General features: G+C 47.3%; 1 long non-coding RNA gene across 3 annotated transcripts in view; it reads left to right on the top strand.

Moving 5' to 3' along the window:
- The first annotated feature begins 7177 nt into the window (after window positions 1-7177).
- LOC138647798 (uncharacterized) overlaps window positions 7178-27106 on the top strand; it is a 100417-nt gene continuing 80488 nt past the window's right edge. The window contains exons 1-2 of one of the 3 annotated variants that reach the window (XR_011315042.1): window positions 7178-8099; window positions 8864-8947. This is a non-coding gene — a long non-coding RNA (uncharacterized lncRNA). The remainder of the gene's footprint in view (window positions 8100-8863; window positions 8948-27106) is intronic. The other 2 variants (XR_011315041.1, XR_011315040.1) reach the window with 2 other exon arrangements.

Here is a 27106-nt window from a genome sequence, read left to right as displayed (position 1 = left end):
CAGGCACAGCTATAGGACGCTGTGATGTGTGTAACATACAGATGGATAGTCGGGCGCTAGAGAGCTACCATCATCCGCGAGCAATCAACAACTCTAGGGAGGGATACTTAGGAGCTTTCATCCATCGACATACATCCATCTACACACACACATAATAATTGTACACTAGCGCATGGCCGTGCGGTCATGCGCAGTTTATATAGTTGCAGGACAGGAAGTGGCCACAGAAACTTTGCCCTTCCAAGACCTGCAAAGAGGACCAATGGAATGCGCTGCAGAGCCTGAGCACATGACCCTCGATCTCCAACGGGAGATCTCGCCCTGGGCATGCTCAGTGTGCGCAAATAAGGACTTAGTCCCAGAGAAGTCCGCTCGCTGCTGACCAGCACTGACTTTAATGGCAGGAGCTGAAGAAGCAGCAGTAACTCTCTGTACCGAGCGAGACCGAGCAAGACGCTGGGACCGACGTCCCTGCTGAGCAGACTCCACTGCGGCTGGATAGGAATGGGAGACCGCAGCGGAGACGGCCCGAGATTCCCCCTGTGCAGAAGAGGGAACTCGAGACCTAACATTACCTCCCCTCCTAGGGCCCCCCCCTCTTTGGGCCTCGCTACGCTCGAAGGCAGCAATGAGCTGCGGGGCCCGAATGTTTTCAGCAGGTTCCCATGACCTGTCCTCTGTGCCATAACCCTTCCAATCCACCAAATAGAACATTTTGCCGTGTACCACCTTGCACCCCAAAATAGCGTTCACCTCATAATCGTCCGTAGACGAACCCGATGTCCTGGCAGATGACTCGGAAAACCGGGACAAGTATACGGGTTTCAAGAGGGACACGTGAAAGGTGTCGGTGATACCCAAGCGTGGAGGAAGAGCCAGACGGTAGACCACGGGATTAACCTGTTCGAGAACCTTGAAGGGACCCAAGTAGCGAGGAGCAAACTTAGTGGACTCAACTCGCAGCCTGATGTTACGGGCGGAGAGCCACACCAAGTCGCCAGGGGCAAAGGTCGGAGCGGGGCGCCGATGAACATCGGCGGAGGACCTCATTCTCTCCTTGGAGGCCCGAATGGCATCCTGCGTGCGATCCCAAATGTCCCGTGCCTCCACAGCCCAGTCTGCCACCCTGGAATCAGCGGAAGACACAGGCATGGGCACAGGAACACGCGGATGCTGGCCGTAATTTAAGAGGAATGGAGTCTGACCGGTGGAGTCGGCTACGGCATTGTTAAGTGCAAACTCTGCCCACGGTAGCAAGGATGCCCAGTCATCCTGCCTGGCAGAAACAAAATGTCGCAGATATGTGACCAAGGTCTGGTTGGCCCTTTCAACCAACCCATTCGTCTCTGGATGATATGCCGAAGAGAGATTTAACTCAATACTGAGTAGACGACAAAGCTCTCTCCAGAATCGAGACGCAAACTGGGGACCCCGGTCACTAACAATTTTGTCTGGCATACCGTGTAGGCGAAAGATATGCTTGATAAACAAGACAGCCAATGCCCGTGCAGATGGTAGCCGTGGAAGAGGCACCAAATGCACCATTTTGGAAAAATGGTCGGTGATCACCCAGATAATGGTGCAGTTACGAGACTTGGGTAAGCCCACCACAAAGTCCATCCCGACCATCTCCCAGGGCCTGTCCGCCACGGGCAGAGGATAAAGCAAACCAACTGGCCGTTGCCGAGGAGTCTTGTTCCTGGCGCAAGAGACACACGCCCGAACATACTCCGCGACATCACGGGCCATATGCGGCCACCAGTATGTCCTCGCCAGTAACTCAGATGTCCTTTTAGTACCAAAATGTCCACCCACGCTGGACGAGTGCGCCCAAGAAAGAACCTCCGGTCGCAAACTGGATGGAACAAAAGTCTTGCCCGGGGGCACAGACTCTAGCGAAACCGGAGCCACAGTTCTCAAGCTCTCGGTGGGGACAATAAGCCGAGGCTCCTCCTCCTCCTCCGCAGATGACACAACGGAGCGAGAGAGAGCGTCGGCCCGAATGTTCTTCTCCCCAGAAAGGAAATGGAGGGTGAAATGAAACCGGGAGAAGAACAAGGACCATCTGGCCTGGCGAGAATTCAACCGCTGAGCTGTCTGCAGGTACACCAAATTTTTATGGTCTGTGAAGACTTGGAAGGGAAAACGTGCTCCCTCCAAGAGATGTCTCCACTCCGAGAAAGCCAACTTCATGGCTAGCAACTCCCTGTCCCCGATGGAATAATTCCTCTCTGCTGGTGCGAAGGTCTTGGAGAAAAAGAAGCAAGGATGCTTCCGACCTTGAGCATCCTTTTGGAAGAGGACTGCTCCAGCACCAACAGAAGAGGCATCCACCTCCATGATAAATGGCTTATCAACATCGTGGCGATGTAGAATGGGAGCGCTAGCGAAGTGTGACTTTATAGAGATAAAGGCCTTGGAGACCTCCTCAGACCACAATTTGGGATTCGCCCCCTTCTTGGTGAGGGCAACCAAGGGAGCTACCAAAGTTGCGAAGTGCGGGATGAACTGGCGATAATAATTGATGAATCCCATAAAGCACTGCACCGCTTTAAGAGAATGGGGTTCCTGCCAGTCCATCACAGCCTGTAGTTTGGCAGGATCCATAGCCAATCCCTGGGCTGAGATGATGTAGCCTAGGAAAGGTAAGGACTCCTGCTCAAACATACACTTCTCCAACTTGGCATAGAGGGAGTTTGCCCGTAGGAGGTCGAAGACTTTGCAAACATCTCTCCGGTGGGAGTCAATATCTGGAGAGTAGATGAGAATATCATCCAGATAGACTACGACCGAGGTGGAAAGCATATCCCGGAAGATATCGTTCACAAAGTCTTGGAAAACGGCTGGGGCATTACAGAGCCCGAAGGGCATCACCAGATATTCATAGTGCCCATCCCTGGTGTTAAACGCCGTCTTCCATTCGTCCCCCTCACGGATGCGAATCAGGTTGTAAGCACCCCGCAGATCTAATTTAGTAAATACCCTTGCACCCCGAAGCCTATCGAATAGCTCAGATATCAAAGGCAAAGGGTACTTATTCTTAACGGTGATGGCGTTAAGACCCCTGTAGTCTATGCATGGACGCAATTCCCCACTCTTCTTCTGCACGAAGAAGAACCCTGCCCTAGCAGGTGACACTGACTTCCTAATGAATCCTCTTGCCAGATTTTCCTGGATGTACTGTGACATTGCCTCCATCTCCGGGAGAGATAGCGGATAGACTCGACCCCGGGGAGGCTCAGCACCAGGCAAGAGGTCAATAGGACAATCATAGGGGCGATGGGGCGGAAGGGACTCCGCCGCCTTTTTGGAGAACACGTCTGCATAAGACCAATACTGCTTGGGGAGAGAGGATAGATCTGCGGGTACCTCTGTTGTACCAACCTGAACGCACTCCCTCTGACACCTACCCCCACAAGATTCACCCCATCCCAGAATTCTGCCTGAGGACCACTCGATATGAGGAGAGTGGTACCGTAGCCAAGGTATTCCCAACAGGACCTCATCAATTCCTTCTGGAATGACGAGCAGAGAAATAATCTCCTGATGAGATGGCGACATGGACAGAGTAAAAGGGATGGTCTGGTGTGTTATCTGTGAGGGCAGTGTCGACCCATTCACCACTCGTACCGTTACAGGTTGAGCTAGCATAACCAGGGGTATTGCGTGACGTTGGGCGAAGGCAGAAGACATAAAATTGCCCTCCGCCCCAGAATCCACGCAGAGCTCTACCGAGTGGGAGAATGAGCCTATAGTAATTGTCCCCTTAAAGGACAATTTAGAGGCAAACGTCGCCGTGTCTAGTGTACCTCCACCTACGACCACTAGACGCTGACGTTTCCTCGACCGCTGAGGACATCTGGTGGCTAGATGTCCTGACTGCTGGCAAACATGACAGATCGTGAGTGCACAAGCGGTCCGGAACTTAGATCCCGCTTGTGACACTTCTCTGGCCTCATGTGACTCAGGAACCAGGACCGGAGATTCCAGAGGTTTGGCGAAAGTAGGAGCCAGCCGAAACCTCTGCCTACACTGGGCTCGCTCTAACCTCCGCTCGTTAAAACGGAGATCCATTCGAGTGGAGACTGTTATTAACTCCTCCAGTGTGGCAGGAATCTCCCTAGCGTCCTTTACGTGATCAGCCAAGCCCCTCCAAAATATGGGGATAAGAGCTTTATCCGACCATTCCAGCTCAGATGCTAAAGTGCGGAATTGGACGGCAAAATGACTGACCAAGGACTCACCCTGAGTTAATGCCAGCAGTTGGAGCGCAGTATCATGGGTGACTTGAGGTCCTAAAAAGACCTGTTTCAGAGTGCTCAAAAACAGCGGAGTACTCTGCACCACATGATCGCCACGCTCCCACAGCGGCGTAGCCCATTCCAACGCCCTGTCCGACAATAGAGATACAATAAATCCCACCTTAGCCCGCTCTGTGGGGAAGCGTGCAGCCAGGAGCTCAAGATGAATAGAGCACTGACTCACAAATCCCCTACAAAATTTGCTATCACCAGAAAAATTTTCTGGCAGCGGGAGGCGAGAAAATGTCGGAACAGGGGTGGCAATGGACAAAGTTGCTGCAGCCACGCTGGCAGCCTGTACAGCAACTGCGGTAACATCCACAGCTGAGGTTGCGCTCTCGAGAGCCGCCAACCTACCCTCCAGCTGCTGGATATACCGGAAGGATTGCTGTTTGTCTGTCATCACTAGCCAGACCCTGGCGCTAGTGTAATGTTAGGACTGGCGGAACGCACCAAGAAAGATGATATAGATGCGTTCGCAGTCCGGGGTCCACCGTGCAGGCGAAACCCGCTGCTAGTAAATGACAGACTATATGGCAGTACTAAAAAGTATAAACACGTGGGTTAAACCTCACCCAACGTGAAGAAAGCGATCCTGTTAAGTCACAGGACCGCGGTACCGCACATAGAGCGCGAGCAAGTAGTCAGCGAACTTAACCCCAAAAGGGATTGAAGTCCGATTAGACCCTTGCTGGCACAACACCGCAACTGGGTGTGTAAAGAACCTTATTAGCAATATATGAGCACAAGAGTGCGTGCGATGCCGCACTGACGGACGCCACTAACCACCCAGGCTTGGGTATGGATAGCGCAAGGCAAGCGCACGGCGCCGTACTGGCAGGCACAGCTATAGGACGCTGTGATGTGTGTAACATACAGATGGATAGTCGGGCGCTAGAGAGCTACCATCATCCGCGAGCAATCAACAACTCTAGGGAGGGATACTTAGGAGCTTTCATCCATCGACATACATCCATCTACACACACACATAATAATTGTACACTAGCGCATGGCCGTGCGGTCATGCGCAGTTTATATAGTTGCAGGACAGGAAGTGGCCACAGAAACTTTGCCCTTCCAAGACCTGCCAAGAGGACCAATGGAATGCGCTGCAGAGCCTGAGCACATGACCCTCGATCTCCAACGGGAGATCTTGCCCTGGGCATGCTCAGTGTGCGCAAATAAGGACTTAGTCCCAGAGAAGTCCGCTCGCTGCTGACCAGCACTGACTTTAATGGCAGGAGCTGAAGAAGCAGCAGTAACTCTCTGTACCGAGCGAGACCGAGCAAGACGCTGGGACCGACGTCCCTGCTGAGCAGACTCCACTGCGGCTGGATAGGAATGGGAGACCGCAGCGGAGACGGCCCGAGATTCCTCCTGTGCAGAAGAGGGAACTCAAGACCTAACACCCAGACCGACATGACAACTTCTTCCAGCAAGGACTTGTCTGCAGAGAATACAACAAAGACACATTTCACTTCTCATATTCCAGCCATCATATAGAACTAGGGTATCACACAGCAAAAAAAAGGTGAATGTAGGCCTGAAATGCCAAAATTTGTGGCCCACAGATAGATGAGGTGTCTGATGGAGATGAAATATAAGCCAGCTCACCCGTGATGCATAAACCAAACTTCAGGAGCACGGACCCGCTGTGTCCAGGCATATAAGATCCAAAAAAGAAGAGAATGTCCAGCTTCACTGAATCCGTAAAAAATAGTTTTCTTTATTCACAATCTTTAAGCATAGAGGATACAGACTTCAGCACGAACCATATGGGTAAGAATCTCAACGCGTTTCTGAAGACTTAGCTCCCTTAATCATGATTTTTTGCAGCTAAATATTTTTGGGCAGCAAAATGCCGTAAAGAAATTTTATGAGACACAGGGCCACCATCAGGGCATGACAGCCATCACTACAGTATGGGGCCCGGTGGTCAGAGGCAAAAGGGGGGGCCCGAACACGCTGGCAGGTCAATCCGCTCGGGCTCGGGCCCCCTCCTCTTTGTTTCTGTTCATCGGGCCCCTGGGCATTTTAATCTGTGTTCTGCTTCTGCCGAACGCCCGATGCATAACAACACTGTGGCATTTAAAGATACACCTACAGTGTTGTTTAATGCATCGGGTGGACGAAAATGGGTGCTGTACCTTTAAGTTGAGACCGGCGGTGCATCATGGTCCTGAAGTCACGCTGCTCTGCTCGCATTTCCTCATTCATTCTGAGCACTGAGCAGAGCAGCGTGCGGTGTGCCAGATGTCGTCGGATAAAGTAGGAGGAGGAGGGGGAGGCAGCGGGCTGTCAGGCAGGCAGAGTGCACTGCGGCCAGTCTCTCTGAGTCTCATGAGCAGATGAGGCTTCAGGTGGCTGCGCCTGGCAGTGGGTGGCTGATGAGGGAAGGCGAGTGGGGGCTGCATCCTACAGGGTTCAGTGGGAGAATAGTGGGGAGTGGGACTGTCAGCCCCCACTAGCCTCCCCCCTGGGCCCTGCATCCCCCACTAGCCTCCCCCCTGGGCCCTGCATCCCCCACTAGCCTCCCCCCTGGGCCCTGCATCCCCCACTAGCCTCCCCCCTGGGCCCTGCAGTCCCCAGTCCCCACCAGTCTCCCCTCAGGGCCCTGCAGCCCCCACTAGCCTCCCCCCTGGGCCCTGCAGCCCCCAGTCCCCACCAGTCTCCTCTCAGGGCCCTGCAGCCCCCACTAGCCTCCCCCCTGGGCCCTGCAGCCCCCAGTCCCCACCAGTCTCCCCTCAGGGCCCTGCAGCCCCCACTAGCCTCCCCCCTGGACCATGCAACCTCCAGTCCCCACCAGCCTCCCCTCTGGGCCCTGCAGCCCCCAGTCCCCACCAGTCTCCCCTCAGGGCCCTGCAGCCCCCACTAGCCTCCCCCCTGGGCCCTGCAGCCCCCACTAGCCGCTGCCTCCCCCTGGACCATGCAACCTCCAGTCCCCACCAGCCTCCCCTCTGGGCCCTGCAGCCCCCAGTCCCACTAGCCTCCCCCTGGACCATGCAGCCCCCTGCCCCCACCAGTCTCCCCTCGGGGTCCTGCAGCCCCCACTAGCCTCCCCACTGGGCCCTGCAGCCCCCACTAGCCGCTGCCTCCCCCTGGACCATGCAACCTCCAGTCCCCACCAGCCTCCCCTCTGGGCCCTGCAGCCCCCAGTCCCACTAGCCTCCCCCTGGACCATGCAGCCCCCTGCCCCCACCAGTCTCCCCTCGGGGTCCTGCAGCCCCCACTAGCCTCCCCACTGGGCCCTGCAGCCCCCACTAGCCACTGCCTCCCCCTGGACCCTGCAGCCCCCACTAGCCGCTGCCTCCCCCTGGACCCTGCAGCCCCCACTAGCCGCTGCCTCCCCCTGGACCCTGCAGCCCGCCAGTTCCCACTAGCCTCCCCCTGGACCATGCAGTCCCACAGTCCCCACTATCCTCCCCCTTTGCCCTGCAGCCCTCTAGCCTTCCCTGGGCCCTGTTGGATGTGGCAGCCAGTCATGGACTGGAGCCACATCCAACAGGGGCCAGGGCGAGGCTAGTGGAAACTGGGGGCCACGTCCAACAGAGTGAGGGGAGGCTAGTAGGGTAAGGGTGCTAAGGGGAGTGTGCATCCAGCAGGTGGAGATTGCTAGGGGGAGTCTGCGTCCTGCAGGGGGAATCTGTTGCGGGGAGTCTGCGTCCCATTGGTGGAGGCTGCTAGGGTGAATCTGCATTCCGCAGGAGGAATCTGCTGTGGGGAGGCTGTGGAGATGGCGAGGACAGCCAGGGCTAGTCGACGATGCGTTTCAAGAGGGTGCCAACCTCTGCGAACAGGTACCAAACAAGAATAGTTGACAATTGTAAAGAGTTGTGGAATTAATGGTGCTATAAAAGTAAGTAAAATAAATAATAATAATTTTATTTATATAGCACCAACGTATTCCGCAGCGCTTTACAAATTATAGAGGGGACTTGTACAGACAATAGACATTACAGCATAACAGAAATACAGTTCAAAACAGATACCAGGAGGAATGAGGGCCCTGCTGCTCGCAAGCTTACAAACTATGAGGAAAAGGGGAGACACGAGAGGTGGATGGTAACAATTGCTATAGTTATTCGGACCAGCCATAGTGTAAGGCTCGGGTGTTCATGTAAATCTGCATGAACCAGTTACCTGCCTAAGTATGTAACAGTACAGACACAGAGGGCTATTAACTGCATAAAGTGAATGAGAACATGATGTGAGGAACCTGATTATGGTTTGTTTTTTGAATGGGCCACACAGGGATAGTTGGGTTAATGCGTTGAGGCGGTAGGCCAGTCTGAACAAATGTGTTTTTTAGGGCACGCTTAAAACTGTGGGGATTGGGGATTAATCGTATTAACCTGGGTAGTAAATAAATGGGGTGATCTCCCCTTTACTGTTGACTACTTTTTATTTTTTATACGATCACTTTGAGTTAAGTTTTGAGGTGTATTTATGTTCTACGCTTTATAGATTTTTAATAAATACCAATAAAGATATTTTTTAGTTTTGCATAATAAGTGATTATATATGCAATAATATACACTGTTTCCATTTATTTGGTGGGCAGGCTGAGGCGGCAGCGGTGAGCAGGCTGAGGCGACCATTAGATTCTTCTTGACTGGGTGGTGCGCGCTGTGGCAACATCGGCTGTGTGAGTAAATAACAAGTCCATGTATTCGTTTGTCCACCATTTCAGTATGTGATTGTATGATACAATCATTCCTTCCCCCTTTCACTCCCCAACAGCAATGTATATTTGTTACTGGATGATCCTGACCTGCTGCAAAACCTAATGACCAATTACAATATCAGGCAGCAGCTCAGGATCATCCAGTAACTTATAACTTTTGGTTGGGAAGTGGGGTGGAGAATAATTCATGCAAGTGAGTATATATGATTGGGAAGCATCTTTATTATTATGGCAGCGTAATGTTCGAAAGGGGAAAATCGGTCTGCGCTCACACAGCAGTGCATGGATCGGGCGCCGATGTCCTGACCAGCATCCTCATACATGCTGTGAGGCTGCTGAGCTCAGGTCAGGAGACCCGCGGCCTGTCCCAAGTGCAGACCGATATTCACCAACGGTTCCACTAGTCAGATTCCTCAAGTTAGATCAAGAGTCTACCTTGTCGTGGTCGTGGCGGCTTAAAAACATCTTTTGGTCAAAACAAAAGCTGATGGCTATGTATATGATATGGTGTTAATGTGTGATTGGTGAGGACGTGTTGCAGAAGTGGAGTTTTCCCAAGAGTGGGCGGAGGGACTGTGGAAGGTTCGATGGGTGGAGGCGGAGCTAGGGTGGAGGTGGAACTGGGGGTGGAGCCTGGGCGGAGTTTGAGGGGGGCCCCGAAATTTTGACAGTATGGGGCCCTGAAATCCCTAGTGGCAGCCCTGATGAGACACTCCAAAATAATTCTATAGTACCACAGAAAATGGCAGGCTTTTCTGCGCACTCGGATGTGATGCATGGCAGACATTCCCTGCATGTTGATTGGTGCTCTAAAGAGCACCAAACATGCAGGGTGGGGACCCGAACTCCCGCTGAATAATCCCTGAAATGTTCTGTGTTTGCTGAGTGAGTACAGCGATGCTTGGGCGAGTAACGAGCATTACCGAGTATGCTCACTCATCACTATGTGCCACGGTTGCAAACTTAGCTTTTTTTTTCTGAACAGCTTATAAAAAAATGCTAGCTGTCTCAGTTTTTTCCTAGTATCCAGAAGCAGTATTGCTATTTATATTTCATATAATTCATATTGACATGCTTTAGCACTACAGAGTGCAACTTAGAGAGTTATTCTCTAAGTGCCATTTTTTAGAATTTCTAGATGGCGCAGACATTTTTAATTTGTCCATGTATTGAACCCAATCGCAAACTGTTCCCAGCTCCCACTACCTATACTGCACAGTGTGGATACATATACGGAGGAAATGGTACATTTGGAAAACTGTTGCTACAATCTTATCCTGTAATATCATTTCCATAGCCTGTGGACCTGTTTATGAAAAGCTATGGATTCGACCATTGCAGCTAAAATTATTCATTCTCCAACCATAGTTGATTTTATACTGGATTAAGCAATGGATGGTAAATATAGTCTACTAGATGGTGGCCCGATTCTAACGCATCGGGTATTCTAGAATATGCATGTCCACGTAGTATATTGCCCAGCCACATAGTATATTGCCCAGCCACGTAGTATATTGCCCAGCCACGTAGTATATTGCCCAGTCACGTAGTATATTGCCCAGTCACGTAGTATATTGCTGAGTCACGTAGTATATTGCTGAGTCACGTAGTATATTGCCTAGTGATGTAGTATATTGCCCAGCCACGTAGTATATTGCCCAGTCACAAAGTTTATTGCCCAGTCACATAGTATATTGCCCAGTCACGTAGTATATTGCCCAGTCACGTAGTATATTGCCCAGTGATGTAGTATATTGCCGAGTCACGTAGTATATTGCTCAGTCACGTAGTATATTGCCCAGCCACGTAGTATATTGCCCAGCCACGTAGTATATTGGCCAGCCACGTAGTATATTGCCCAGTTACGTAGTATATTGCCCAGTCACGTAGGATATTGCCCAGTCACGTAGTATATTGCCGAGTCACGTAGTATATTGCCGAGTCACATAGTATATTGCCCAGCCACGTAGTATATTGCCCAGTCACGTAGTATATTGCCCAGTCACGTAGTATATTGCCCAGTCACATAGTATATTGCCCAGTGATGTAGTATATTGCACAGAGACGTAGTATACAGCACAGAGCCACATAGTATATTGCCCAGCCACGCAGTATATTGGCTAGTCACGTAGTATATTGCCCAGCTATGTAGTATATTGCCCAGCCACGTATGTCACAGGTTAAAAATTAAAAAATAAACATATACTCACCTTCCGTGGGCCCCTTGTAGTTCGGTCACATGACCATGACATTATGGCAGGTCCTTCTCGTGCAGGGACGCAGGACCTGTGATGACTTCGCAGTCACATGACCGTGACGTCATGGCAGGTCGTTTTCGCGCAGGCACACAGGACCTGTGATGACGTCGCGGTCACATGACCGTGACGTCATGGCAGGTCCTTCTCGCGCAGGGCCTGTGATGACGTCGCGGTCACATGACTGTGACGTCATGGCAGGTCCTTCTCCCATACCATCATTGCTACCGGAACCTGCTGATTGCATGGAGCGGTCACCGGAGCGTAGTCAGGAGCGGGAAAGGCAGCTTAAGGTGAGTATATAATGTTTTTTTTTTATTATTATTTTTAAAATTAATGTTTTTACTATTGATGCTGCATAGGCAGCATCAATATTAAAACTTGGTCACACAGGGTTAATAGCGGCGGTAACGGAGTGAGTTACCCGCGGCATAACGCGGTCCGTTACCGCTGGCATTAACCCTGTGTGAGCGGTGACCGCAAGGAGTATGGAGCGGGCACCGGGCGCTGACTGCAGGAGAGTAGGGAGGGACTAATCGGACTGTGGTCGTCGCTGATTGGTGGCGGCAGCCATGACAGGCAGCTGGCGAGACCAATCAACGACTTGGATTCCATGACAGACAGAGGCCGCGACCAATGAATATCCATGACAGACAGAAGGACAGACAGAAGGACAGACAGAAAGATGGAAGTGACCCTTAGACAATTATATAGTAGACTAGCTGAAGAGCCCGGCATTGCCTGGGCATAGTAAATATCTGTGGTAAGTTATAGCACCTCACTTCTCTTATTTTCCCATCATGCCTCTCATTTCTCCCCCACCATCTCTCATTTTCTCCCTTACACCTCTCATTTTCCCCTCAATCCTCTTATTTTCCCCCTCACTCGTCTCATTCCCCCCTCACTCCTCTCATTCCCCCCTAACACTTGTCATTTCGACCTCACATCTGTCATTTTCCGATCACTCCACTATTTTCCCTCACTCCTCTCATTTTGCACTCACACCTTTTCATTTTCACCTCACACCCCTCATTTTCACCTCACACCTGTCATTTTCCCTTCAGAATATACATGTTTGTCATCTCTCATATAGTATACATCTGTATGTCATCTCCTGTATATAGTATATACCTGTATGTCATCTCCCCTGTAAATAGTATATACCTGCTGTATGTCATCTCCTCCTGTATATTGTATATACCTATGTGTCATATCCTCCTGTATATAGTAGATACCTGTATGTCATCTCTTCTGTTTATACTATATACATGTATGTCATCTCCTCCTATATATAGTATATACCTGTATGTCCTCTCCTGTATATAGTATATACCTGTATGTCATCTCCCCTGTATATTGTATATACCTGCTGTATATCATCTCCTCCTCTATATACCTATGTGTCATCTCGTCTTTTATATAGTATATTGTTATGCTGTGCTATCAGGCAACACAGTGTGCAGTAATCAGCGCACATACAGTGATATGGCAATAACCCAAAAAACAATAGAACAAGCTCTGAGACGTGGAATCTCTGCAGACTGCAATACCTAAACCTATCCTCACACAACTAAAAGCAGCAGTGGATTGCGCCTAACACTACCTATGCAACTCGGCACTGCCTGAGGAGCTGACTAGCCTGAAGATAGAAATACAAGCCTGACTTGCCTCAGAGAAATACCCCAAAGGAATAGGCAGCCCCCCACATATAATGACTGTTAGCAAGATGAAAAGACAAAACGTAGGAATGAAATAGATTCAGCAAAGTGAGGCCCGATATTCTAGACAGAGCGAGGATAGCAAAGAGAACTATGCAGTCTACAAAAAACCCTAAAGCAGAACCACGCAAAGGGGAGCAAAAAGACCCACCGTGCCGAACTAACGGCACGGCGGTGCACCCTTTGCGTCTCAGAGCTTCCAGCAAAAGAGAATAGAACAGCTGGACAGAAAAAACGGAAACAAAAACAAAGTAACACTTATCTAGCAGAGCAGCAGGCCACAGGAAAGATGCAGTAGCTCAGATCCAACACTGGAAAATTGACAAGGAGCAAGGAAGACAGACTCAGGTGGAGTTAAATAGCAAGGCAGCCAACGAGCTCACCAAAACACCTGAGGGAGGAAGCCCAGAGGCTGCAATACCACTTGTGACCACAGGAGTGAATTCAGCCACAGAATTCACAACAGTATATACCTGCATGTCATCTCCTCCTGTATATAGTATATACGTGTGTCATCTCCTCCTGTATATAGTATATACCTGTAAGTCATCTCCTTCTGTATATAGTATATACCTGTGTGTCTTCTGCTCCTGTATATAGTGTATACCTGTGTGTCATCTATTCCTATATATAGTATGTAGCTGTATGTCATCTCCTCCTGTATATAGTGTATATCTGAGTGTCATCTCCTCCTGTATATAGTATATACGTGTGTCATCTCCCCTGAATATAGTATATACCTGTGTGTCATCTCCCCAGTATATAGTATATACCTGTGTGTCATCTCCTCCTGTATATAGTATATATCTGTGTGTCATCTCCCCTGTATATAGTATGTACCTGTATGTCATCTCCTCCTGTATATAGTATATACCTGTGTGTTATCTCCTCCTGTATATAGGGTATACCTGTGTGTCATCTCCCCTGTATATAGTATATACCTGTGTGTCATCTCCCCTGTATATAGTATATACCTGTGTCATCTTCCCTCTATATAGTATGTACCTGTATGTCATTTCCCCTGTATATAGTATATACCAGTGTGTCATCTCCTCCTGTATATAGTATATACCTCTATGTCATCTCCTCCTGTATATAGTATATACCTGTGTGCCATCTCCCCTGTATATAGTATATATGTGTGTGTCATCTCCCCTGTATATAGTATATATCTGTGTGTCATCTCCTCCTGTATTAGACCTTGTTCACGCGTTATTTGCTCAGTATTTTTACCTCAGTATTTGTAAGCTAAATTGGCAGCCTGATAAATCCCCAGCCAACAGTAAGCCCTCCCCCCTGGCAGTATATATCATCTCACACATACACATAATAGACAGGTCATGTGACTGACAGCTGCCATATTTCCTATATGGTACAGTTGTTATTCTTGTAGTTTGTCTGCTTATTAATCAGATTTTTATTTTTGAAGGATAATACCAGATTTGTGTGTGTTTTAGGGCGAGTTTCATGTGTCCAGTTGTGTGTGTTGAGTTGCGTGTGGCGACATACATGTAACGACTTTTGTGAGATGAGTTTTGTGTGGCGACATGCGTGTAGCAATTTTTTGTGTGTCGAGTTGCATGTGGCAGGTTAGTGTAGCAAGTTGTGTGCAGCAAGTTTTGCGCATGGCGAGTTTTGTGCGTGGCGAGTTTTATGTGTGGTGCGTTTTGAGTACGTGCAAGTTTTGTGTGAGGCAACTTTTGCATGTGTTGCAACTTTTGTGCATGTGGCAATTTTTCCGCGTGTGCAAGTTTTGCGTGTGGCGAGTTTTCCATGAGGTGAGTTTTGCATGTGTGGCGAGTTTTGCATGAGCCTAGTTTTGCATGTGGCGAGTTTTGAGCGTGGTGAGTTTAGAGTGACGACTTTTGCGTTTCGACTTTTATGTGGCGAGGTTGGTGTATGTGTGGTGAAATGTGTTCAAGCACGTGGTAGTGTGTGGTGCATTTTGTGTGTGTGTTCATATCCCTGTGTGTGGTGAGTATCCCATGTCGGGGCCCCACCTTAGCAACTGTATGGTATATACTCTTTGGCACCATCGCTCTCACTCTTTAAGTTCCCCTTATTCACATCTGGCAGCTGTCAATTTGCCTCCAACACTTTTACTTTCACTTTGTCCCCATTATGTAAATAGGGGCAAAATTGTTTGGTGAATTGGAACACGTGGGGTTAACATTTTGCCTCACAACATAGCCTATGACGCTCTCAGGGTCCCGACGTGTGACTGTGCAAAATTTTGTGGCTGTAGCTGCGACGGTGCAGATGCCAATCCCGGACATACACACATACACACACACATTCAGCTTTATATATTAGATATACCTGTAAGTCATCTCCCCGGCATATAGTATATACCTGTATGTCATCTCCCCGGCATATAGTATATACCTGTATGTCATCTCTCTGTATATAGTATATACCTGTATGTCATCTCCCCTGTATATAGCATATATCTGTGTGTCATCTCCTCCTGTATATAATATATAGCTGCATTTCATCTCCCCTGTATATAGTATATACCTGTATGTCATCTCCTCCTGTATATAATATATAGCTGTATATCATCTCCCCTGTATATAGTATATACCTGTATGTCATCTCCTCCTGTATATAATATATAGCTGTATATCATCTCCCCTGTATATAGTATATACCTGTATGCCATCTCCTCCTGGCTGTCAATTTGCCTCCAACACTTTTCCTTTCACTTTTTCCCCATTATGTAGATAGGGGCAAAATTGTTTGGTGAATTGGAACGCGCGTGGTGAAAATTTTGCCTCACAACATAGCCTATGACGCTCTCGTGGTCCAGACGTGTGACTGTGCAAAATTTTGTGGCTGTAGCTGCGACGGTGCAGATGCCAATCGCGGACATACACACATACACTGTTGTGAATTCTGTGGCAGAGCTCCCTCCTGTGGTCACAAGTGGTACTTCGGCTGGTTCTCTCTGTGAGCTTCCGTTGGTGGAGGAAAGTGGTACTGCGGCTTCTGAGTTTCCTTCCTCAGGTGATGTGGTGAAGTCGTTAGGTGCTGCTCTATTTAACTCCACCTAGTGCTTTGATCCTGGCCTCCAGTCAATGTTCTAGTATTGGACCTTTTTCCTCCTGGATCGTTCCTATGGCCTGCTGCTCTGCATAGCTTAGTTACTCTTTGCTATTTGTTTGCTGTTTTTTTCTGTCCAGCTTGTCAATTTGTTTTTTACTGCTTGCTGGAAGCTCTGGGACGCAGAGGGTGTACCTCCGTGCCGTTAGTTCGGTACGGAGGGTCTTTTTGCCCCCTTTGCATGGTTTTTGTAGGGTTTTGTGTTGACCGCAAAGTTACCTTTCCTATCCTCGCTCTGTTCAGAAAGTTGGGCCTCACTTTGCTAAATCTATTTCATCTCTACGTTTGTCTTTTCATCTTAACTCACAGTCATTATATGTGGGGGCTGCCTTTTCCTTTAGGGTATTTCTCTGAGGCAAGGTAGGCTTATTTTCTATCTTCAGGCTAGCTAGTTTCTCAGGCCGTGCCGAGTTGCATAGGGAGCGTTAGGCGCAATCCACGGCTGCCTTTAGTGTGGTTGGAGAGGATTAGGGATTGCGGTCAACAGAGTTCCCACGTCTCAGAGCTCGTTCTTGTTTTTTGGGTTATTGCCAGGTCACTGTATGTGCGCTGACCTCTATGTCCATTGTGGTACTGAATTACCTTTCATAACAGTACTGGAGGCCGAAAGTACTAATGATTCTCAATAGAGGGAAAAAAGAAGTTCTGAGACCATTTTTTTTCTTTGCACTGTGTTTTGCCTTTTTTTCCCCTAGACATTTGGGTGGTTCAGGACACAGGTGTAGCAATGGACATTAAAGGTCTGTATTCATGTGTGGATCAGCTCACGGCAAGAGTACAAAGTATTCAAGACTTTGTGGTTCAGAATTCTATGTTAGAACTGAGAATTCCTATTCCTGATTTGTTTTTTGGAGATAGAACTAAATTTCTTAGTTTCAAAAATAATTGTAAACTATTTCTGGCTTTGAAACCTCGCTCCTCTGGTGACCCAGTTCAACAAGTTAGGATCGTTATTTCTTTTTTGCGTGGCGACCCTCAAGACTGGGCATTTTCTCTTGCGTCAGGAGATCCTGCATTAAGTAATATCGATGCATTTTTCCTGGCGCTCGGATTGCTGTACGATGAGCCTAATTCTGTGGATCAGGCAGAGAAGAATTTGCTGGCTCTGTGTCAGGGTCAGGATGAAATAGAGGTATATTGTCAGAAATTTAGAAAGTGGTCCGTACTCACTCAGTGGAATGAAGGTGCGCTCGCAGCTATTTTCAGAAAAGGTCTCTCTGAAGCCCTTAAGGATGTCATGGTGGGATTTCCTATGCCTGCTGGTCTGAATGAGTCTATGTCTTTGGCCATTCAGATCGGTCGACGCTTGCGCGAGCGTAAATCTGTGCACCATTTGGCGGTATTACCTGAGCTTAAACCTCAGCCTATGCAGTGCGATAGGACTTTGACCAGAGTTGAACGGCAAGAACACAGACGTCTGAATGGGCTGTGTTTCTACTGTGGTGATTCCACTCATGCTATCTCTGATTGTCCTAAGCGCACTAAGCGGTTCGCTAGGTCTGCCACCATTGGTACGGTACAGTCAAAATTTCTTCTGTCTGTTACCTTGATCTGCTCTTTGTCATCATATACTGTCATGGCATTTGTGGACTCAGGCGCTGCTCTGAATTTGATGGACTTGGAGTATGCTAGGCGTTGTGGGTTTTTTTTGGAGCCCTTGCAGTGTCCTATTCCATTGAGAGGAATTGATGCTACGCCTTTGGCCAAGAATAAGCCTCAGTACTGGACCCAGCTGACCATGTGCATGGCTCCTGCACATCAGGAGGTTATTCGCTTTCTGGTGTTGCATAATCTGCATGATGTGGTCGTGTTGGGGTTGCCATGGCTACAAGTCCATAATCCAGTATTAGATTGGAAATCCATGTCTGTGTCCAGCTGGGGTTGTCAGGGGGTACATGGTGATGTCCCATTTCTGACTATTTCGTCATCCACCCCTTCTGAGGTTCCTGAGTTCTTGTCTGATTACCGGGATTTATTTGATGAGCCCAAGTCCGATACCCTACCTCCGCATAGGGATTGTGATTGTGCTATCGATTTGATTCCTGGTAGTAAATTCCCAAAAGGTCGACTGTTTAATTTTTCTGTGCCTGAGCACGCCGCTATGCGGAGTTATGTGAAGGAGTCTTTAGAGAAGGGGCATATTCGCCCGTCATCGTCGCCATTAGGAGCAGGGTTCTTTTTTGTAGTCAAGAAGGATGGTTCACTGAGACCTTGTATAGATTATCGCCTTCTAAATAAGATCACGGTTAAATTTCAGTACCCCTTGCCATTGTTATCTGATTTGTTTGCTCGGATTAAGGTGGCTAGTTGGTTCACCAAGATAGATCTTCGTGGTGCGTATAATCTTGTGCGTATTAAGCGAGGCGATGAGTGGAAAACTGCATTTAATACGCCCGAGGGCCATTTTGAGTATCTAGTAATGCCGTTCGGACTTGCCAATGCTCCATCAGTGTTTCAGTCCTTTATGCATGACATCTTCCGAGAGTACCTGGATAAATTCCTGATTGTGTACTTAGATGACATTTTGATCTTCTCAGATGATTGGGAGTCTCATGTGAAGCAGGTCAGAACGGTGTTTCAGGTCCTGCGTGCGAATTCTTTGTTTGTGAAGGGATTAAAGTGTCTCTTTGGTGTTCAGAAGGTTCCATTTTTGGGGTTCATCTTTTCCCCTTCTACTATCGAGATGGACCCTGTTAAGGTCCAAGCCATCCATAATTGGACTCAGCCGACATCTCTGAAAAGTCTGCAAAAGTTCCTGGGCTTTGCTAATTTTTATCATCGCTTCATCTGCAATTTTTCTAGTATTGCTAAACCATTGACCGATTTGACCAAGAAAGGTGCTGATGTGGTCAATTGGTCTTCTGTTGCGGTGGAAGCTTTTCAAGAGTTGAAGCGTCGTTTTTCTTCTGCCCCTGTGTTGTGTCAACCAGATGTTTCGCTTCCGTTCCAGGTCGAGGTTGATGCTTCTGAGATTGGAGCAGGGGCTGTTTTGTTGCAGAGAAGTTCTGATTGCTCGGTGATGAAACCATGCGCCTTCTTTTCCAGGAAGTTTTCGCCTGCTGAGCGAAATTATGATGTGGGCAATCGAGAGTTGCTGGCCATGAAGTGGGCATTCGAGGAGTGGCGTCATTGGCTTGAAGGAGCTAAGCATCGCGTGGTGGTCTTGACTGATCATAAGAACTTGACTTATCTCGAGTCCGCCAAGCGGTTGAATCCTAGACAAGCTCGTTGGTCATTGTTTTTTGCCCGTTTTGACTTTGTGATTTCATACCTTCCGGGCTCTAAAAATGTGAAGGCGGATGCTCTGTCTAGGAGTTTTGTGCCCGACTCTCCGGGTGTATCTGAGCCGGCGGGTATCCTCAAAGAGGGAGTAATTGTGTCTGCCATCTCCCCTGATTTGCGGCGGGTGCTGCAAAAATTTCAGGCTAATAAACCTGATCGTTGCCCAGCGGAGAAACTGTTTGTCCCTGATAGGTGGACGAATAAAGTTATCTCTGAGGTTCATTGTTCGGTGTTGGCTGGTCATCCTGGAATCTTTGGTACCAGAGAGTTAGTGGCTAGATCCTTTTGGTGGCCAATGCCATCTCTGTCGCGGGATGTGCGTACTTTTGTGCAGTCCTGTGGGATTTGTGCTCGGGCTAAGCCCTGCTGTTCTCGTGCCAGTGGGTTGCTTTTGCCCTTGCCGGTCCCGAAGAGGCCTTGGACACATATCTCTATGGTTTTTATTTCAGATCTTCCCGTTCTCTCAAAAGATGTCAGTCATTTGGGTGGTCTGTGATCGCTTCTCTAAGATGGTCCATTTGGTACCCTTGTCTAAATTGCCTTCCTCCTCTGATTTGGTGCCATTGTTTTTCCAGCATGTGGTTCGTTTACATGGCATTCCAGAGAATATCGTTTCTGACAGAGGTTCCCAGTTTGTTTCGAGGTTTTGGCGAGCCTTTTGTGATAGGATGTTTTTTGCCCGTTTTGACTTTGTGATTTCGTACCTTCCGGGCTCTAAAAATGTGAAGGCGGATGCTCTGTCTAGGAGTTTTGTGGCCGAATCTCCGGGTTTGTCTGAGCCGGCGGGTATCCTCAAGGAAGGAGTAATTGTGTCTGCCATCTCCCCTGATTTGCGGCGGGTGCTGCAAAAATTTCAGGCTAATAAACCTGATCGTTGTCCAGCGGAGAGACTGTTTGTCCCTGATAGGTGGACCAATAAAGTTATCTCTGAGGTTCATTGTTCGGTGTTGGCTGGTCATCCTGGAATCTTTGGTACCAGAGAGTTAGTGGCTAGATCCTTTTGGTGGCCGTCTTTGTCGCGGGATGTGCGTGCTTTTGTGCAGTCCTGTGGGATTTGTGCTCGGGCTAAGCCCTGCTGTTCTCGTGCCAGTGGGTTGCTTTTGCCCTTGCCGGTCCCGAAGAGGCCTTGGACACATATCTCTATGGATTTTATTTCTGATCTTCCCATTTCTCAAAAGATGTCAGTCATTTGGGTGGTCTGTGATTGCTTTTCTAAGATGGTCCATCTGGTACCCTTGTCTAAATTGCCTTCCTCCTCTGATTTGGTGCCATTGTTCTTCCAGCATGTGGTTCGTTTACATGGCATTCCAGAGAATATCGTTTCTGACAGAGGTTCCCAGTTTGTTTCAAGGTTTTGGCAAGCCTTTTGTGGTAGGATGGGCATTGACTTGTCTTTTTCCTCGGCTTTCCATCCTCAGACTAATGGCCAGACCGAACGAACCAATCAGACCTTGGAAACATATCTGAGATGCTTTGTTTCTGCCGATCAGGATGACTGGGTATCCTTTTTGCCTTTGGCTGAGTTCGCCCTTAATAATCGGGCCAGCTCGGCTACCTTGGTTTCGCCATTTTTCTGCAATTCTGGGTTCCATCCTCGTTTCTCTTCAGGACAGGTTGAGTCTTCGGACTGTCCTGGTGTGGATACTGTGGTGGACAGGTTGCAGCAGATTTGGACTCATGTAGTGGACAATTTGACCTTGTCCCAGGAGAAGGCTCAAAGTTTCGCTAATCGCAGACGCCGTGTGGGTCCCCGACTTCGTATTGGGGATCTGGTTTGGTTATCTTCTCGTCATATTCCTATGAAGGTTTCCTCTCCTAAGTTTAAACCTCGTTTCATTGGTCCGTATAGGATTTCTGAGGTTCTTAATCCTGTGTCTTTTCTTCTGACCCTTCCAGATTCTTTTTCCATACATAACGTATTCCATAGGTCATTGTTGCGGAGATACGTGGCACCTATGGTTCCATCTGTTGATCCTCCTGCCCCGGTTTTGGTGGAGGGGGAATTGGAGTATATTGTGGAGAAGATTTTGGATTCTCGTGTTTCTAGACGGAAACTCCAGTATCTGGTTAAATGGAAGGGTTATGCTCAGGAAGATAATTCCTGGGTTTTTGCCTCTGATGTCCATGCTCCCGATCTTGTTCGTGCCTTTCATGTGGCTCATGCTGGTCGGCCTGGGGGCTCTGGTGAGGGTTCGGTGACCCCTCCTCAAGGGGGGGGTACTGTTGTGAATTCTGTGGCAGAGCTCCCTCCTGTGGTCACAAGTGGTACTTCGGCTGATTCTCTCTGTGAGCTTCTGTTGGTGGAGGGAAGTGGTACTGCGGCTTCTGAGTTTCCTCCCTCAGGTGATCTGGTGAGGTCGTTAGGTGCTTCTCTACTTAACTCCACGTAATGCTTTGATCCTGGCTTCCTGTCAATGTTCCAGTGTTGGACTTGCTTTTCCCTGGATCATTCCTGTGGCCTGCTGCTCTGCATAGCTAAGATCTTCTTTGCTATTTGTTTGCTATTTTTTCTGTCCAGCTTGTCTAATTTGTTGCTGGAAGCTCTGGGACGCAAAGGGTGTACCTCCGTGCCGTTAGTTCGGTACGGAGGGTCTTTTTGCCCCCTTTGCGTGGTTTTCTTTAGGGTTTTGTGTAGACCGCAAAGTTACCTTTTCTATCCTCGCTCTGTTAAGAAAGTCGGGCCTCACTTTGCTGAATCTATTTCATCTCTACGTTTGTCTTTTCATCTTAACTCACAGTCATTATATGTGGGGGGCTGCCATTTCCTTTGGGGTATTTCTCTGAGGCAAGGTAGGCTTATTTTCTATCTTCAGGCTAGTTAGTTTCTCAGGCTGTGCCGAGTTGCATAGGCAGTGTTAGGCGCAATCCACGGCTGCCTCTAGTGTTGTTTGGAGAGGATTAGGGATTGCGGTCTGCAGAGTTCCCACGTCTCAGAGCTCGTTCTATGATTTTGGGTTATTGTCAGATCACTGTATGTGCTCTGACCGCTATGTCCATTGTGGTACTGAATTGCCTTTCATAACAGACTGGGTGTCCTTTTTGCCTTTGGCTGAGTTCGCCCTTAATAATCGGGCCAGCTCGGCTACCTTGGTTTCACCATTTTTCTGCAACTCTGGGTTCCATCCTCGTTTCTCTTCAGGGCAGGTTGAGTCTTCAGACTGTCCTGGTGTGGATACTGTGGTGGACAGGTTGCAGCAGATTTGGACTCATGTAGTGGACAATTTGACTTTGTCCCAGGAGAAGGCTCAACGTTTCGCTAATCGCAGACGCTGTGTGGGTCCCCGACTTCGGGTTGGGGACTTGGTTTGGTTATCTTCTCGTCATATTCCTATGAAGGCTTCCTCTCCTAAGTTTAAACCTCGTTTTATTGGTCCGTATAGGATTTCTGAGGTTCTTAATCCTGTGTCTTTTCGTCTGACCCTTCCAGATTCTTTTTCCATACATAACGTATTCCATAGGTCATTGTTGCGGAGATACGTGGCACCTATGGTTCCATCTGTTGATCCTCCTGCCCCGGTTTTGGTGGAGGGGGAGTTGGAGTATATTGTGGAGAAGATTTTGGATTCTCGTGTTTCAAGGAGGAAACTCCAGTATCTGGTTAAGTGGAAGGGTTATGCTCAGGAAGATAATTCCTGGGTCTTTGCCTCTGATGTCCATGCTCCCGATCTTGTTCGTGCCTTTCATATGGCTCATCCTGGTCGTCCTGGGAGCTCTGTTGAGGGTTTGGTGACCCCTCCTCAAGGGGGGGGTACTGTTGTGAATTCTGTAGCAGAGCTCCCTCCTGTGGTCACAAGTGGTACTTCGGCTGGTTCTCTCTGTGAGCTTCCGTTGGTGGAGGAAAGTGGTACTGCGGCTTCTGAGTTTCCTTCCTCAGGTGATGTGGTGAAGTCGTTAGGTGCTGCTCTATTTAACTCCACCTAGTGCTTTGATCCTGGCCTCCAGTCAATGTTCTAGTATTGGACCGTTTTCCTCCTGGATCGTTCCTGTGGCCTGCTGCTCTGCATAGCTTAGTTACTCTTTGCTATTTGTTTGCTGATTTTTTTCTGTCCAGCTTGTCAATTTGTTTTTTACTGCTTGCTGGAAGCTCTGGGATGCAGAGGGTGTACCTCTGTGCCGTTAGTTCGGTACGGAGGGTCTTTTTGCCCCCTTTGCGTGGTTTTTGTAGGGTTTTGTGTTGACCGCAAAGTTACCTTTCCTATCCTCGCTCAGTTCAGAAAGTTGGGCCTCACTTTCCTAAATCTATTTCATCTCTACGTTTGTCTTTTCATCTTAACTCACAGTCATTATATGTGGGGGCTGCCTTTTCCTTTGGGGTATTTCCCTGAGGCAAGGTAGGCTTATTTTCTATCTTCAGGCTAGCTAGTTTCTCAGGCCGTGCCGAGTTGCATAGGGAGCGTTAGGCGCAATCCACGGCTGCCTTTAGTGTGGTTGGAGAGGATTAGGGATTGCGGTCCACAGAGTTCCCACGTCTCAGAGCTCGTTCTTGTTTTTTGGGTTATTGCCAAGTCACTGTATGTGCGCTGACCTCTATGTCCATTGTGGTACTGAATTACCTTTCATAACAATACACACACACATACACACACACATTCAGCTTTATATATTAGATGAACAGCAATATACCTTCAAGGAGCAGACTATTCAATTAAAAGAGTTTTCCTACAACAGTTATTTCTGACAGAGCAATTCCAGTCAAGAGCTAAACTTGGTGTTTATTTCAATTTTAAAAGTTCTTATGTATATTGTAGTAATAGTGAAAAGTGGGGAAGCATTCTCATTTGATAAAGAAAAGGAAACGAGAGCAGATCTCCTGTATGTGCAATGGGCCTATGGAGGGCAGTGTGCTGCCAAAAAGTCTGAGATAGAAGTCTGGTCACGTTAAACCTTTAAAGTGAGGCCATTAGGCCAAACTTATATTATAAACTAGGCATGCAGGCTTGTAGTGGGTATGTAAACCCTATGTAAATCACACCGTTTAATGAATTCATCTAATTTGTTCTCTATCGCTAATGGCACAAGACAGAGGTGCCTGTTATCACCGCTCTTGTTTTCCTTGTGTATCAAACCACTAGCGACTATTATCAGACATCATGCCGAAATAAAGGTTAATAGTAAAGATAAAGAGTTTTCAGGCAGGAAGCAGGGGAAATTTGTGGTTCCAGATCTACAAAGGTACTATTGAGCAGCCCATTTTAGACTAATTTCTTCATGGATACCCCAGTTTGCCTACTCAAAAAAAAGTAGAAAATGTAAATTGTGGATCGCACCAGTACATCCTTGCTCTCATTTAAAGGAAATCCGTCATAAAGTTTATATATATTACATATTAATGCCATCTACAGTGGGGAAAAATAAGTATTTGAAACACTGCAAATTTTGCAAGTTTTCCCACCTACAAAGAATAGAGAGTTCTGTAATTTTTAAATCAATCATACTCCAACTTCTCCACCATGGAAAAGTATCGCGAGATTTTGGCCATCAACCTCCTTCCCTCAGTAAGATCATTGAAGATGGGTCGTGGCTAGGTCTTCCAGCATGAGAATGACATGAAACACACTGCCTGGGCAACTTAGGAGTGGCTCCATAAGAAGCATTTCAAGGTCCGGGAGTAGCCTAGACAGTCTCCAAACCTGAACGTAATAGGAAATCTTTGGAGGGAGCAGACACTCAATGTTGCCCAGCGGCTGCCCCGAAACCTGAAAGATGTGTAGAAGATCTGTATGGATGATTGAGCCAAAATCCCTGCTGCAGTGTGTGCAAACTTGATCAAGAACTACTGTGGAAACAACTGACCTCTAACTGCAAACAAAGGTTTCTGTACCAATTATTAAGTTTGTTGTTTCTATTGTATTAAACGCTTAATTAATTTGTATTTTATTGCATGAAATATGTAAAAATCATAAAATGTATTTTCTGTTTTTTATTTTTAGATTCTGTCTCTCTCAGTTGAAGTGTACCTATGATAAAAATGACCGACCTCTCCATTCTTTGTAAGTGGGAAAACTTGCAAATTAGGCAGTGTATCAAATACTTATTTTCTCCACTGCATGTAAAGGCACTGTAATGCTGAGTACATTTATACCTTTATTTTAGAAATCTGGGTTTACGGTTAAGACAAATTTATTGTTGAATTGTAATGCACAAGTGCAGCGGTCGGACACTACCCTTATAGCTTTGCCGCCTCTCAGCCCTATTCCTTGCCTCTGCCTGTCTCCTGTCAGTGATTGACAGGTCGCTCTTCTTTCAGTGACCTTCCTCCTCTGCCTGAGGTCTAGTGCAGGTGCCATCGTTCCCTGAGGTGGTGCATGTACAGTAAGGTCCTGATGAAGAAGATTGGAAATGTCTGTTAAAATAGCATAGTTTGCAGATTGTGCCATACATTGGCAGTCTTCTTCACTCCTGTTGCTCGTTCCTGCGCCAAATGTTCTTTGCGCCAGACACTGTCTTCTTCAAATCTATAAACTGTGACAGTCCAATCTACACTTGGAATCTTCTTCATCAGGACCATACTGCTCATGCATTGCCCCTGGGAATGATGGAACTTACACTAGATCTTGAGTAGGAGAGGCAGGTCATTAGAACAAAAGTGACCAGTCAATCAGTCATAGAAGGCAGGCAGTGGACAAAGAAGAGAGGAAGCAGAGCTATAAGAGCAGTACCTACCCATTGCACTTATGGCTCATTTGCATGACAATTCAGCAATAAATTACAGATTTCTACAGCAAAATTATAAATATAATCAGCATTACAGCACCTTTACATAAATTGTATTAATTTATAGTAGAAAAACCTGATAATAGGTTCTCTTTAAGGAATTGTAGTCCCCCACCTGCTCTTCCCTATTTTCTGGAGCCTATGTTATTGAGGGAAAACCTTTGTCTCATTAACATTTATCCTTTTGAACTTTGTGTCAGTAACTTTTATCCCTTTGAACTTTGTGTCAGTAACTTTTATCCCCTGTACAATAAATAAATGAATACAGATATGTTCATTTCAACTGGTATTAAAATAAAAAAAAAATAGGATTACTTGTCCACTTTTTCTATATTTTAATACATTTAGGGCATAAAGTGCACAACATGAAGTACTACAAAGAAGTGCGAGTCTCCCAACTGGTTTTCAGATTATATAAAACAATATAATTATCTACAACTTTCAATGTTCTGCATTTGATATGGCTTAAAAACAAGCCACAAGGCTGTAACATTGCTTGTTATTATGACTTAAAAAACATTTTAGAAACTTTCAATAATGCAAGTTGTAGACTTCTGGTATGTTGGAAAATCACTTGACCGTGTCAAATATATTTATGCAGACACATGACAGGCCCTCAGTATAACTGTGCTGGGCCGACATTTATAGTCTTGTTAAGACAGCTCAACAATTACTTTTATAGAGTCATTTTATCAGTAGTTGATGCCATTTATTCCATGTTTATAAGCCACTTAGTAATAATGATCTGCAAATCGGAACAAGAGCTTAAAAGTTTTGCATCAGAGAAGAAACTAAACTATCAATTATGTGTCTGCTTCACTATTTCAGGGTGGTTCAAAGAGAAAACTTCAAAATGTTATATCTATTTTTTATAGATTTTTTATAGAGTTTTTTCTAAAGTCCAACCTTGGTTTGTACAACTAGAGTCCTGCTAAATTTCCTCTTTGATCCATAGATGTATTTCTATAAAAAAAAGTCACTTCTTCACTAACATTTGTACAGTTTGAGGCAGTGAGGGGAATGATATATGAGGGTCGTTATGTGTCCCC

The sequence above is a fragment of the Ranitomeya imitator genome, chromosome 8 (assembly GCF_032444005.1).
Source record: "Ranitomeya imitator isolate aRanImi1 chromosome 8, aRanImi1.pri, whole genome shotgun sequence".
Classification (NCBI taxonomy): Eukaryota; Metazoa; Chordata; class Amphibia; order Anura; family Dendrobatidae; genus Ranitomeya; species Ranitomeya imitator.
This window is presented reverse-complemented; position numbering and strand designations above follow the sequence as displayed.